Source organism: Stegostoma tigrinum, chromosome 14 (genome assembly GCF_030684315.1).
Source record: "Stegostoma tigrinum isolate sSteTig4 chromosome 14, sSteTig4.hap1, whole genome shotgun sequence".
NCBI classification, from domain to species: domain Eukaryota; kingdom Metazoa; phylum Chordata; class Chondrichthyes; order Orectolobiformes; family Stegostomatidae; genus Stegostoma; species Stegostoma tigrinum.
Window position 1 is genome coordinate 66018616 of NC_081367.1, and position 14625 is coordinate 66033240.

The following is a 14625-nucleotide window of genomic DNA, read 5'->3' on the forward strand; positions in this document are numbered from 1 at the left end:
GAATTTAACACAACAGTGTCGTAAAGTCATAAAGCATGGAAACAGACCCTTCCATCCAACCAGTCCACACTGACCACATTCTCAAACTAAACTAGCCCCATCTGTCTGCACTTGGCCAATATCCCCCGAAACCCTTCCTAGAGATAGAGGAAGCTGATGTACTGAAAATTTTGTCAAACATTAAGATTGACAAGTCGCCAGGCCCGGATCAGATTTGTCCTCGGCTGCTTTGGAAGCGAGAAATGCAATTGCTTCGCCACTTGCGAAGATCTTTGCATCCTCGCTCTCCACTGGAGTCGTACCTGAGGACTGGAGAGAGGCAAATGTAATTCCTCTCTTCAAGAAAGGAAATAGGGAAATCCCCGGCAATTATAGACCGGTAAGTCTCACGTCTGTCGTCTGCAAGGTGTTAGAAAGGATTCTGAGGGATAAGATTTATGACCATCTGGAAGAGCATGGCTTGATCAAATACAGTCAACACGGCTTTGTGAGGGGTAGGTCATGCCTTACAAACCTTATCGAGTTTTTTGAGGATGTGACTAGTAAGGTTGATGAGGGTCAAGCTGTGGATGTGGTGTATATGGACTTCAGTAAGGCATTTGATAAGGTTCCCCATGGTAGGCTCATTCAGAAGGTCAGGAGGAATGGGATACAGGGGAACTTAGCTGCTTGGATACAGAATTGGCTGGCCAACAGATGACAGCGAGTGGTAGTAGAAGGAAAATATTCTGCCTGGAAGTCAGTGGTGAGTGGGGTTCCACAGGGCTCTGTCCTTGGGCCTCTACTGTTTGTAATTTTTATTAATGACTGGGACGAGGGAATTGAAGGATGGGTCAGCAAGTTTGCAGACGACACAAAGGTCGGAGGTGTCGTTGACAGTGTAGAGGGCTGTTGTAGGCTGCAGCGGGACATTGACAGGATGCAGAGATGGGCTGAGAGGTGGCAGATGGAGTTCAACCTGGATAAATGCGAGGTGATGCATTTTGGAAGGTCGAATTTGAAAGCTGAGTACAGGATTAAGGATAGGATTCTTGGCAGCGTGGAGGAACAGAGGGATCTTGGTGTGCAGATACATAGATCCCTTAAAATGGCCACCCAAGTGGACAGGGTTGTTAAGAAAGCATATGGTGTTTTGGCTTTCATTAACAGGGGGATTGAGTTTAAGAGTCGTGAGATCTTGTTGCAGCTCTATAAAACTTTGGTTAGACCGCACTTGGAATACTGCGTCCAGTTCTGGGCGCCCTATTATAGGAAAGATGTGGATGCTTTGGAGAGGGTTCAGAGGAGGTTTACCAGGATGCTGCCTGGACTGGAGGGCTTATCTTATGAAGAGAGGTTGACTGAGCTCGGTCTCTTTTCATTGGAGAAAAGGAGGAGGAGAGGGGACCTAATTGAGGTATACAAGATAATGAGAGGCATAGATAGAGTCGATAGCCAGAGACTATTTCCCAGGGCAGAAATGGCTAGCACGAGGGGTCATAGTTTTAAGCTGGTTGGTGGAAAGTATAGAGGGGATGTCAGAGGCAGGTTCTTTACGCAGAGAGTTGTGAGAGCATGGAATGCGTTGCCAGCAGCAGTTGTGGAAGCAAGGTCATTGGGGTCATTTAAGAGACTGCTGGACATGCATATGGTCACAGAAATTTGAGGGTGCATCCATGAGGATCAATGGTCGGCACAACATTGTGGGCTGAAGGGCCTGTTCTGTGCTGTACTGTTCTATGTTCTATGTTCTATGTTCTATTCACCATCAGCTCCAACCCGATGCCAACCCTAAATAATCACCCATCTAATGTAGCATCATACTCCCTCACCAACCTAAACACCCCTCATTAACACCTTCCTGAATCCCCCTTCCCAACCTATCACCTCACTTACTTACTTCACATACTCATCCAAACACAGTTGCTTTCAAAGTTTCTGCTAGACATTAATTTTCAGACTATGACACGCCACACTCTAAACAGGGGCATGGCCTTCAGCAAGGCCTCATCTGCTGCTAGATTCATAACAGAAGAAATAAGAGCAGGAATAGGACACGCTGCCCCTCAGGCGTGTCCCACTATTCTATGAGATCATGGCAGATCTGCCCCAGGTCTCAATTCCTTTTCTGTGCCAATTCCTCATTGCCCTCAGCTCTCCAATATTAAATATATTCAGTGGCCGAGACTCCACAACTCTAAGGTGGAGAATTCCAGACACTATCTGAAGAGGTGTCTTCTCTGTGAGCAGTTATCAGTTTTAAAAGAATGTTCCCTCATCTAGTAACTTGTTCAACATTCCCACATCACCTCAACAGCTATCCTTTTAAGTTTCTCAGAAACTTTTGTTACAACAAGATCATGCTTCTAAATGCTGGACGAATAAATGCCTAACCTATTTAGCTTTTCTTTACAAATTAATGTTTTCACGCCAGGGATTAGCACAGTGAATCACTTTTGAACTGCCTCCAATGCCAACATATCCTATCTTAAACAAGTGAACCAAATTTGTAGACACAACTCCAGTTGCAGCCTCACTAACACCCTGTCTGTTGTAACAAAATTTCCCTCTTTATAAACTCCAATTCACAAGCGATAAAGACCAAAATTGCTCCTGAAATCTTAATTATTTGCTGCACCCAAATGCTGACATTCTATGTTTAATTCACAACAATTCCCAGATCTCTCTATGCTGCATGTTTGGATCTTTCTCCATTTAAATAACCATCTGCCTTTGGATTCTTCCGACCAAATTGTGTAATCTCAAACTTCTATATGTTAAACTCTAACTGCCATATTTTTGCTCATTCACTCGCTCAACTTATCAACATGCCCATGCAGATTCCCTATGTCCTCATCATAACATCCCTTCTAACCGACTGTTGTTTTGTTAACAAATTTAGATACACTACATTCTACCCTTGCTCCAAGTCATTCTCCTAATTAGTAAACAATGGAAGTGCCAGGACTTCTAATTGGGAATCTCTCACATGCTACTTCTATCCAACCTGAAAAAGACCTGTTACTCCCCAGTTCCCTGCACGTTAACCAATCCACAATCCACGTTAATGCATTACAGGGCGGCAGTGAGGTGCAGTGGTTAGCACAGCTGCCTCACAGCCCCAGTGACCCAGGTTCAATTCCACCCTCAGGTGACTGTGTGGAGTTTGCACATTTTCCTCATGTCTGAGAGGGTTTCCTCCAGGTACTCTGGCTTCCTCCTACAGTTCAAAGATGTTCTGGTTAGGTGGATGGGTCATGCTAAATTGCCCATGGTCTCCAGGGATATGCAGGATAAGTGGATTAACCATGAGAAATGCAGGGTAATGGGGATGGGGTGGGTCTGGGTGCAATGCTCTTTGAGATTTGGTGTGGACTCGATGGGCTAAATGGCCTGCTCCCACACTGTACGCATCCTACAATTCTATTACTCCCCAATACCATGAGCTTTGATCTTGTGCAAAAACCTTTGATGTGGCCACTTATCAAATACATGATATCAACAGTTCATGTTTATCAACTCTACTTTTTATATCCTCAAAGATCTCTAGCACATTTGTCAAATATGATTTCCTTTGCAGAAAATCATGCTGACTTGGTCTGGCTATGATAACTTCTTCTAAATGATCTATTTCTCCCTCAATAACATGTGTTAGCATTTTCCCAATGACAGATGTCAGGCTAACTGGCCTATAGTTTCCAACTTTCCTTCTCCCTCAGTTCTTAAACCCGGATGTCACACCAGCCAGTGAAGTATTTATGGGACATTTCAACCAATGTCTCCGCTATCTTTACAGCCACTTCCTTTAGCCCTTGGATGCAAGCGATCAGAACCCAGTGATATATTTGCCTACAGTCCTGTCAGTTTGTTAAATATGTTGTCCCCTGTGGAGACTGTTACAAGACCTTTCCTCCCTTTAACAACTTACATTGCTATCATTGGAATATTTATACTGTCCTCCACTCATTTCAGCTATTCTCTCTTATACATGTATGCACCCATAAAAGCTTGTTTGTTCTTTCTTGCCAATTCACTTTCATAACTAAATTTCTCCCTTTTAATCTCCACTGTTGGATCCTAAGAAACTCCGAATCATCTGGCCTGCCCTTAGTTTTCACTGCATTTTTATATTGGTTTTGATTGGATACTCTCCTTGCCTGCCTTTGCAGATCTCGAATCTTTTGCATAAAATCCTTCTGCATAACCAGAATAAACTTTTTCTGAGCAATATGAAATATCTCTTCAAATGAAGACATATCTATTGACCGCTCCTTACTGTATTACTCTTCATACCTCTGAATTGCCCTTATTTACCAAGTTGAGTGCTAAGTCCAAGAGGATCCTTAACTCTGAGATCACCCATTAATCCTAATTCAATACATATTGCTAGGTATAATTCAGTTTATTCCCAGGTTCTCCAACATAGGGAAAAGAAACAGTTCTTGATGCACTCTAGAAACTCATTTTCCTTGTTAGCCGTGCCCACCTGATTTCTCCAGTCATTATACAAATTAAAATCACTCCTGACACATCTAGTGTCCTTCTTACATTCCTCCATTATTTTCCTGATTTGTCCAATGGTGAGGCAACTCTTTGCAGACCAATAGACATTGATTCCTATCTCTTTGCTATGCTTTATTTCTCCCAAACTGATTCCACATCAGAATCTGTTGCAGCTTTATCATTACCATTGCACCAGTAACTTCCTTTATTAACACTATTACCCCAACTCCTTGCCCTTTTCACCTACTTTTCAGGGAAGTTGAACACACTTGAGTATTGAGGCCCTCTTCCTGGTCACAAGCATCCCTATCTTCATAACAACTACCAAGTCATATTCATTTATTTCTATTTTTATACCATGAACTTAGCCTTTTTTTAACTCACTGCATGCATTCAGACAAAGAGCTTTTAATTTTGATGTTTTACCATCTGTTTCTAATTTCTGCTGGGGTCTCCGCTGTATATTTTCACCCACTTCCTGCTAGACTTTATTGCTCCCTTCTTCACCGCCCTGCACTTCTGCACTCTCATTTCTTTTTCATTTATTAAACATTCCCACTCCCCCCAAAACAATCAGTCTGAAGCCCAATCTACAACTGTTGTTACATATTTTTCCCAGACACAGTTCCCAGCATGGCTCAAATGAAGCCAGTCCCAGCAGTACAACTCACTTAAATCCAGTACTGATATCAGCAGCCTATAAATTAGAACCTATTTCGCCCAAACCAGATCTTCAGCCTTGCATTTACCTCTCTAATGTTATCTAATCTACTCCAATGTACCCACAGCTCAAGTAGTAATCCTGAGATTATTCACTTTGTTTTCTAATCCTACCTATGCATTCTTTGAGCGATGTGGACCTTCACGGACCCCTCCAGTTTCTACAATGGCAAGAGATACTCTGAAGGGGAGATGTGGTTTGGTGGCACTTACGCTGCAGCAGTAATCCAGAGGCACAGGCTAGTGCTCTGGGGACATGGGTTCAGTTCCCACCATGGTAACTGGTGGAATTTAAAACCAATTAATAAATCTGGAATTGAAATCTAGGAGGAGAGATTTCCTGAACCTTGACAATAGGTAGCAACACAAACACTGGGAATATCTGTCTTTATAGCAGAGAGTACAGTCTATTTGCTAGCTGTGCTATCTACTGTTCCTACCATAGTTCTCTTTTCTGCCCTCACTCCAATGCCATTCTGTATCTTGGTGCTTTGGTCAATTTAGTCATCCTCTCTGCAGTCTTTGCCCTCATCCACATCAGAAATAAGAACCTGGAGATAATAAATAATTCTGGATCTCCAAACCTGTCTAGCTTGCAGTGTCACAAAGCTTCCATCTGTCTTTAGATCATGGACTAAATTTTACATAATTCATAGAATCACTACAGTGTGGAGGCAGGCCCTTCAGCCCAACTAGTCCACACTGACTCTCAGAGCATCTCATCCACACCCATTCCCCGATAACCCAGCTAAGCTACATTTCCCTGAACACTACAGGCATTTTATCATGGCCAATCCACCTCGCCTGAACACCTTTGGGCTGTGGGAGGAAACTCATGCAGACACGGGGAGAATGTGCAAACTCCTCACAGACAGTTGTTCAAGGGTGGAATTGAATGCAGGTTCCTGGCGCTATGAGGCAGCAATGCTAACCACTGAGCTACCGTGCCACCCCAAATTAATCTAAGGTATCTGACTGGCGCCTTAAGCATAGTATCTTTCCCTGTTTCTGAAAGCTCAGACTGCAGCTCATTAAATCCGAGCCAAAGTTCCTCGAGCAGCCATCCACTTGCTCAAGTGTGGTCACTGTGGATCACACAAGCACCCATCTCCCACATACTGCAGCAGCAGCACATCACCTGCCACCAGAGGTGAGTGGGTATTTTCTAATTCAAGTGGAAATAGGGATTCCAGCCTTAAGTGGCATTGCCAGGCCTTGTTTCTGACATATTCCCAATCAATGTCATTAGACAGAATGCTAAGCATATCCTGCTCCTATTATTCAATCAAGGCTGTAAAATGGTCACAATGTTCCAGTCCCTTAATACTTACTCTCATAACTAACACATTTTCTTGGCTGAATTACACACATTCTTAATCAGTAAGGAACCCAGGGTTTTGAGGAAAGGCAGCAAAGTGGAGTTAAGAATTATCAGATCGGCCACAACCTCATAAAATGGCAGTCAGACTTAATGGACCAGATCGCCAACTTCTGCTCCTGCATCTTATGATCTCTCTCTGGAAAACTGATATGTTATTACTAGCACCTCTACAATGAGTATTCTTAGTGTGTTTCCGTCAGCAACCTAGGACATGATCCCATCCAGACAGGACAACTTATCCATTTTAAGTACTGCCAATACATCCTCTGTATCTGTTTAACTCTCATCCAGTATCTGATGAACAAAGCTATACTACACTGTAGGGATTCTATGATCTAAACAGGAAGGCAATGTTCTCTCTTTCAGTATAAAGATGTTTGGTTTTCAGTCATGCTGTTTGTCAGCACTAAAGGAATCACATTCAGTCCTGCTTGAACTCAGGCAGCCCACAATCTACCGAAATGCCAGCTCTGAATTCCCCAAATGTGTGCAAGAATAGGGTGGCAGCTGTCTCTCACTTCCTTTTCATTTGTCAGCATGTTCTGTATTCAGCCTGGTTTTCCTTTGAATGCTCAAGTTTCCATCAATCATCGGTTTTTGGGTCTTTGTTTTTGTTTCTGATTTACATCAGTCATCTGGACTGATTTTCTACCTCATCCCTGCTCTTTAACTTCTTAGTCTTCCAGAGAACTCTTCTATGGTTCTCTTTTCTTTCTCCCTTGTAGGAATGGACCTACTGTATACCCAACCTACTTTCTCTTTAAAACCAGACTACTTCCTAATACATTCCTCTCCTTCAGGCTTTGGCACCAGTTTAACTGCACCAGATTCTTCTCAACTTGAAGCGAATTGGAGGAATGAAATTTATTTTAAATTAGTCCTAGACTTGATTCTCTGTAACTAATAGAAGCCTTATGATAATACAGCTGATCGCAGAATGCTCCTGCTCAGCGGCATTCACCAATTGATCCATTTTATTATCCAACATTAGGTCCAGGAATGGTGTCTTGGGAAGGAGTCACACTAATCAAGAAAGTTCTTCTGAACACATGTACTTGGAGAAACCATGGGGATAGAGATTATTACCTTTAGAGTTCTGGCAGTTAAAGGGAGATTTAATAGAGAAGTTGACAATTCTGAATACTCTTGATAATAATAAGAGTGGAGAAACTTTTTTGAGGAAATTTTTAAGGCATTTTTTGTTTAAAAGAACAAACACCGAGTTCTGATGATCTGGAATCTCCTGTATATTTGAGTGTTAGTAAGCTCAATTCCAATAGGAAACTCTACTATCTTTTAAATAGGGATGCTAATCATGTGGCATAGATTTTGGGAGGATTGGTGTGGGGTGAAACAGGAATGGGCTGATTGATCATTGAGAAGCAAAAACACAAATTGCTGGAGAAACTCTGCAGGTCTGGCAGCATCTGTGCAAAGAAAACAGAGTTACTGCTTCAGGTCCGGTGACCCTGAGAACGGTCTTTCTGTTTTTGTTTTGGTTGCTGATTTCCAGCATCTACAGTTCTTCAGCTTTTCTCCCCCCACCTTGAGAAAGTTCTGCATCCCCACCCTGATGTGGAAATATACTGTCATCCCTTCAGTAACATTTGGTCAAAATCCTGGAGCTCCCTCCCTCACAGCATTGTGCATCCATCTGTACCAAATGGACTGCAGCGATTCAAGGCGGCAGCTCTCCACCACCTTTTCGAGAGCAAGCAGGGATGGGAAATAAATGCTGGCCCAGCGAGCGATGCCCGCAGCTTATAAACAAATAAAAATTCCAACTTTAACTCACATCACATCTTAAGGAGGACTGTCAATTGTGTGGAATACATTGTTGGAGGATTGGGGTGACCCATATCGAGAAAGACTCAACAGGGATGGGCAGTTTGTACCCACTGGCATAAGAACCTGTATAATTCCTCTTCCATGTTAGGTGGATTATTGTGCCACTGCATTGAGTACTTCTTTACAACAATTCTTAAATTAACTTTTTTTAAATAGTTTGCACCATTGGTTCATTTATGATGCACCTTACAATAGGACACAACATTCATCCTTTCATATTGTCTCCTAATTTTCTCCTTTAAAAGTTAGAGGTTACAGTCATCATTTCTCACTTTCAACCACCTCTGCTGCGTTTGTAGAGTCAAGAGAGTGCTGGAAGTCATTCAGCATCTTTAAATCCACGTCAGCTTTCTGTTTCACAAATACTTTTTCTGTCTCTGTTGTCTTCTCTTAATATAATTCTTTGTCTTGTCTTATGTTAAGGCCAGTTCGGACATTTAATTGCCACATTATTCATTTAAGCATGGCGCCTTTGTTTTGCTTTGCGCAAATGTTTTCCTTTTCCTTCTTCTCTTCCTTTTCACATGTTGTTATTCTATATTTTATTTATAACAAGGGGTCAACAACTGAATCATTAACATAGCTGCTCCTTCCACAAACTCTGGCCATTCAGCAGAACACTACCAGTACTTCTGTATCCTTGCTACACAACATCAGAGTTACAGGCAAATAACAGATGTATTTTAAGAGAAAGAGGGTAAACACATGAGAAAGAAATTCACTCTGATGGGGTTAGATAAAGGAAGATGGGATTCAATGGAGTTTAAACAACACAGAAGTGTTGGGCTGATAGTGGTTGCATCAGAATGGATCTATTAGTCGGAAACCATCAATGAAGAACTTGATTTCTTGGCCCGAATGTAGCCTCTGCTGAGATTGCAACCAGTCATTGCAGTTTGCAAAACATCATTTGTAAATATCTGCAATTCTCTCAAGACATGCTTCATATTAAGTTCCAGCAGTAGCTTCACATCAAAGATCCACAACTTCAGCACATTCAGTATTCTGAGCTATTTGTTTGAGCTTTATGCGGAGAGGAACATATAGTAGGGAGTAAAACAGAGCAAATTGCTCAGGGTGACTGTAGGCACATATATTTGTCACCACAGTATGCACAAGAAGTTTGATATCTTTTCCAAACTAACTCAAAAGGAGACCACCTGAACAGCCAAATGATAGAAGTATAGCAGGGAGTAAAGAATAGAGTAATCTCCCAGGTTAAACATTCCACTTCAGCTTGCATCCATCGATAAAGAGGCACTGATACAACATGATTTTGACAACCAGCTCCTGTTCCATATTTGCCAGTGGATAATCAACAACGCCTGAAGTAGGTTAAAGATGTTTGAGGATATAAGCCGGCATTGGACCAATGTTGCAACAAACTGCATTAAAGTACCTGCTTTGAGTCATCGAAACACTGTTTCAGTGCCATCAGAAGGCACCACTACTAACGTTTGTCACCACATTGTGGTCATATACACATCTGTTGCCATAATAGTAATGACCTTGTTTAAAAAAAAACCGACTGGCTGGGACATCTTGGGACAGATAGGCTTCAGTACAAAACTGTGTCATACTGGGTGGCATCGATGGCATCTGAATTGGTGAGCTCCATCGAGGACTCAATGGTGAGGACATTGGTGGAGGCACGATGCACCAAAGAATGGAAAATTCAGTTCCAGCAACAGCGGCACAGCAAAGAGGACTCATGCCTGGCTACCAAGTCCACGGCGGAGCACTCAACAATGACAAATGTAAACTGCAGCGTTCAGGGATGTGTAGGTTAGGTGGGTTACAGGGGGAATGGGTGTGGGTTGGATGCTGTGAGGGTTGGTGTGGACTTCTTGGGCCAGGGGGCCTGTTTCCACACTGTAGGGATCCTATGGATTCTAAAGTTGAACACATTTCTTTTTAAAACTTTTCTGCCTTTATATTCCATGCTTTAGTTTATTTTACTGCGTTTGAAGATGACACTGGAGAGTGGTGACACTATACAACAATTTTCACTGTATTTTGTAACAAAATCCACATGACTGTAAATAAACCAGAGCAAATAGATCAAAACTAGAACATGAATTGATATTATGCCTTTTACAACATGGCATGCAGCTTCTACGTCCATACAATACCCTCAGAATATCCAGGATAACCATAATCCCCGACCTCGACAACATCTACGGTCTCTCTACACACTGAATTAAAATTGCTGTCTTCTTAAAATTCCAGTACCACCTTAATCCACCCTTGGTCCAGCATCTTCATCGATTCCACATCTCAGCACGCACTGTCACTCTTCTGAATGGTCGAATTAGAATTATGTTATTATTGTCATGTGTATTTAAGTACAGGGATGCAGGAGTACAATGAAAAGTTTACAAAGATGCCATTTCCAGCACCATCTCAAGGATAAAGGAGCCTAGGTACAAAATCTTAGGAACACATGAAAAAAATAAAGAAATAAAGTTAAAAGTTCAGTATTACAGTCCTTCGAAAGCAGAGAAAAAGTTTTAAAAAGCAGATAGAGCAGACAAGTCCACATTGGGCTACACTGAGGCTGGGAGTTACTTGAGTCCATGCTGGGATTCACACTGAGTCCACCATTGAGGTTCAACTCTAGTCTGCCTCTGGCTGAACCTGCTGCCTCCAATGCAGTCGGAGAATGGGAGGAAAGTGGAAAGGAACGAAAAATATGAAAAGAGAAATAAGAAGAAAAAAATTGGACAGAGCGGAGGAGCTTCAGGTCAAGAGCTCTACTCCACCGCCATCTTGGGTCCAGAACATGACGTACCACCCTTTGGTTCATCAGTTCAGACACATAGTCATTCGCTTTTCCATTGAAAGATTCAAGTCAAATCATACAACTCCTTCAAAATGGAAAAAAGCCTTATAAACTTGGCTCTTTGGCTATTCTTTCTATTATATGTGAATTGGAGCCTGAGTAGGCCAATCAACCCTTACAGCCTACTCCATCAGTCAATAAGATTGTGATGGGTCTGATTACTCCACATGACTACCTACTTCCAATGACCCTTCATCCCATCATTCATCAAGAACCTACCACTGCCTGAAAAATATCCCAGTACTCTGCTGTCACAGCCTTTTCAGGAAGGCAGTTCCAAAGACTTTTATGGCCCTCTCATGATAAAGCAGATCTCCTTATCTCTATCATACATCAGCAACCCATTATTTTAAAATGTTGAGCTTTGATTCTAAATTTCCCCATAACAGCAAACATCATGTCTCTTATTATTCACCTACTCTCCACTCAGTACTTAAAGCTATTTCTGTTAAGCACTGCAGGGCTTCAGGGCTTCAGCTGATAATGGATGCCATATAAGAGATTAAAAAGTTTGCATTTATAACATCACCAATCTGCTTCTAGCTTAGGTCAATGCTGCAGAATGTCGACTAAGACAAGAAGTGACACTTGCTGTGATCAACAAACTGTACAAGATTTAGAACACAGAACATAGAGCATTACAGCACAGTACAGGCCCTTCGGCCCTCAATGTTGCACCAACCTGTGAAATCAAGTTCATTTAGCAGGAAATTAGTAAGACCATAAAACTTGGGAGCAGAGGCAGACCATTCAATGAGATCCTGACTGATCTGACAATCCTCAACTCCACTTTCAACAATCTCCATCTTATCCCCATAATCCTCAAATCCCCTTACTATTTAAAAATCTGTCTGTCTATCTCAGCCTTGAATATAATTAAAGGCCCAGCCATACCAGCCCTCTGTGGTAAAGAATTTCACAGATTCACTACCCTCAGAGAAGAAAGTCTTCCTCATTTCTGTCCTCATTGGTTAATCCTTCACACTGAGATTATGCCATCTGGTCCTAGACCCTCCCATTAGGGGGACAACTTTTCCACATTTATCCTGTCAAATCCCTTAAAGACTCCTGTATGCTTCAATAAGGTCATTTCTCTTTCTTAAAAACTCCAAAGAGTACATGTCCAACCTACTCAAACTCTCCTCATAAGATGATCGCCCTATCCACAAGTTCAGAGTAATGAACCTTCTTTAGTTTGCCTACAATTTCAGCATATATTTTCCTCAGATAATGGATAAAACTCTTCACTAAATTCCAGCTGTGGTCTAACTAATGCCTTGTATAGCTTCAGCAAGATTTGCCTATTTTAATGGGCAATTCCCTTTGAAATAGAGGCCAACATCCCTGTTATCTCAGTACTCCAAAGCTAGCTTTTAGAGATTCAGAAAAGGACTCCCAAATCTGTAGCTTTCTGCAGCCTTTCTCCAGTTAAATAGCATTCAGCTCCTCTTAATCCTCCAGCCAAAATGCATAATCTGTTATTACAGCTATGATAATATAACCTGATTAGCTTAAGGTTCCAGAAAATAGCCACTACAGCATTATCTCATGACACCTTTTCTCTATGTTGCACTAATCAGTGAAAGTGAAATCTAGAAAGATCAATGGTGAGTACAAGCACAATGCTTTTGTCACCTCACTGTGCACAAGAAGTTTCCAAACTTTCCTAAACTAACTCTAAAGTGAGTGCCTGTAGAATTACATGCTGGAAATACCATTTTGTCAAAAATTTCAAAAATATACTTTATTCATGAAAATATCTTTGCATACATACAAAGTCATTGAAGCGCATGGGTTCTGTACATTAACATATGAAGAAACAAAAAAAAAATTGGAATTTGAATCTACCCAGCAAGCAAATGAATTGTACAAGATTATATTTAAGGCACAGCCGGCATTGACAACTGAACAAAACCCCATTTTCCTTCAGGAAGGCCTCAGTTGGGGGTCTTTCCCCACTGGCCCAAGCTTCACAGTGTCCCACAGTATGTAGTCCTGGGCCTTACAATATGCCAGCCTCTAACACTTCGTCAGGGTATTTCTTGTTCAGGCAAACCAAAAAGAGTGCCTTTCACCGAGTTGATGGAACTCCAAGCATAATCAATGGTTGTCTCTGTGTGTCCCAGGGAACAGACCCATAGAGCGGAGACTCCCATGTCACAGAGCTGCTTGGGATAAACTTTGACAAAAACCACTGCATCTTTCTTCAGGATTTCTTCGCAAAGGCACATTCCAGTAAGAGACATGTTACAGTGTTAAGCCCCTACCCTTCCCTCCACCAACCACTTCCTGACGGACTTGTGGTCAAAGGTGTTTTTCTTTGTGAATTTCTCCTCTAAGGACAGGTGATACAGAACAGTCCAACCACTTGGAGAATTCCACAGCAGTGAGGACAGTCCCATCCTTCGCAACGCCAGGGACAGTTAGACCCACAGTACGTGGTGATGTTTGGTGCTTGCATAACAACGGTCTGCGTACAGCTTGAATGCAGTTGAACACAAAGAAGGCCATCAGGATGAAGGGAATATTGGATATGTTCTTCCCTGCCTTATCCAGAGTTTAGTACGAAGTGTCCCTGTGGACACTGTCTGTCTCAGATCTTCAGATGAAGTGGAAGATGACTCGAGTGACTGCTACAGCCCGGTGCTTCCAAAAGACTGGTTTCAAACTCACCTGGTGATCCATTCTGCCCACAATTTTGCACATGCCCCAGACCCTCCAAATCATTTTCCGAGCACCTTCAGGTCGTCCATCCTGATGGTGAAGGGAACGAAGGGTCGATCGGCTCAGTTTCCAAAGAACGTGGCCTTGCTCTTGCCTAGATTTCCCTTGGCCCCCGTGGCCAGTTTGAACTGGTTGTAGATGCTCATAAGTCTGCACACTGATGGCAGATCCAAGCTGGCAATGGCGACGTTATCCAAATACAGGGAGGCTTTGTCCTGCAGGCCTCTGCTGCCTGGAATACTCACCCCCCACCCCCCACAACCTTCCTGACAGACTCAGCAATAGGCTCTAAACAAGACACAAAAAGGCAAGAGAGAGTGAGTAGCCCTGTCTGACTCCAGATCTGGTCAGGGAGCTTTCTGATTCCCACTCACTGATTGAGACTGCACTACCAAAGTTCACGTACAGCCTGGTAGAAATACCAAATAGCCCTGCTTGAATGGCTTCTTTTACCATAGTGCCATCCATCCCACAGCTCAGCTCTTGTCCAAACAAGCGGAGACAGAATCTCAAACCTGGTGAACAATTACACAGGCTAACGCTCCTACACTCTCTTGTTCCCCTCACCTGCTGTCACTTTCTGTCCGTGACCACCGACCTTCTCAGAACCAGAAGGCCCCCAGTTTAG

At 42.5% G+C, this 14625-nt stretch overlaps 1 protein-coding gene across 4 annotated transcripts in view; it reads right to left on the reverse strand.

Moving 5' to 3' along the window:
- Positions 1–14625, reverse strand: part of LOC125457561 (mediator of RNA polymerase II transcription subunit 12-like protein) — a 568603-nt gene that overhangs the window by 199562 nt on the left and 354416 nt on the right. The window lies entirely within an intron of this gene.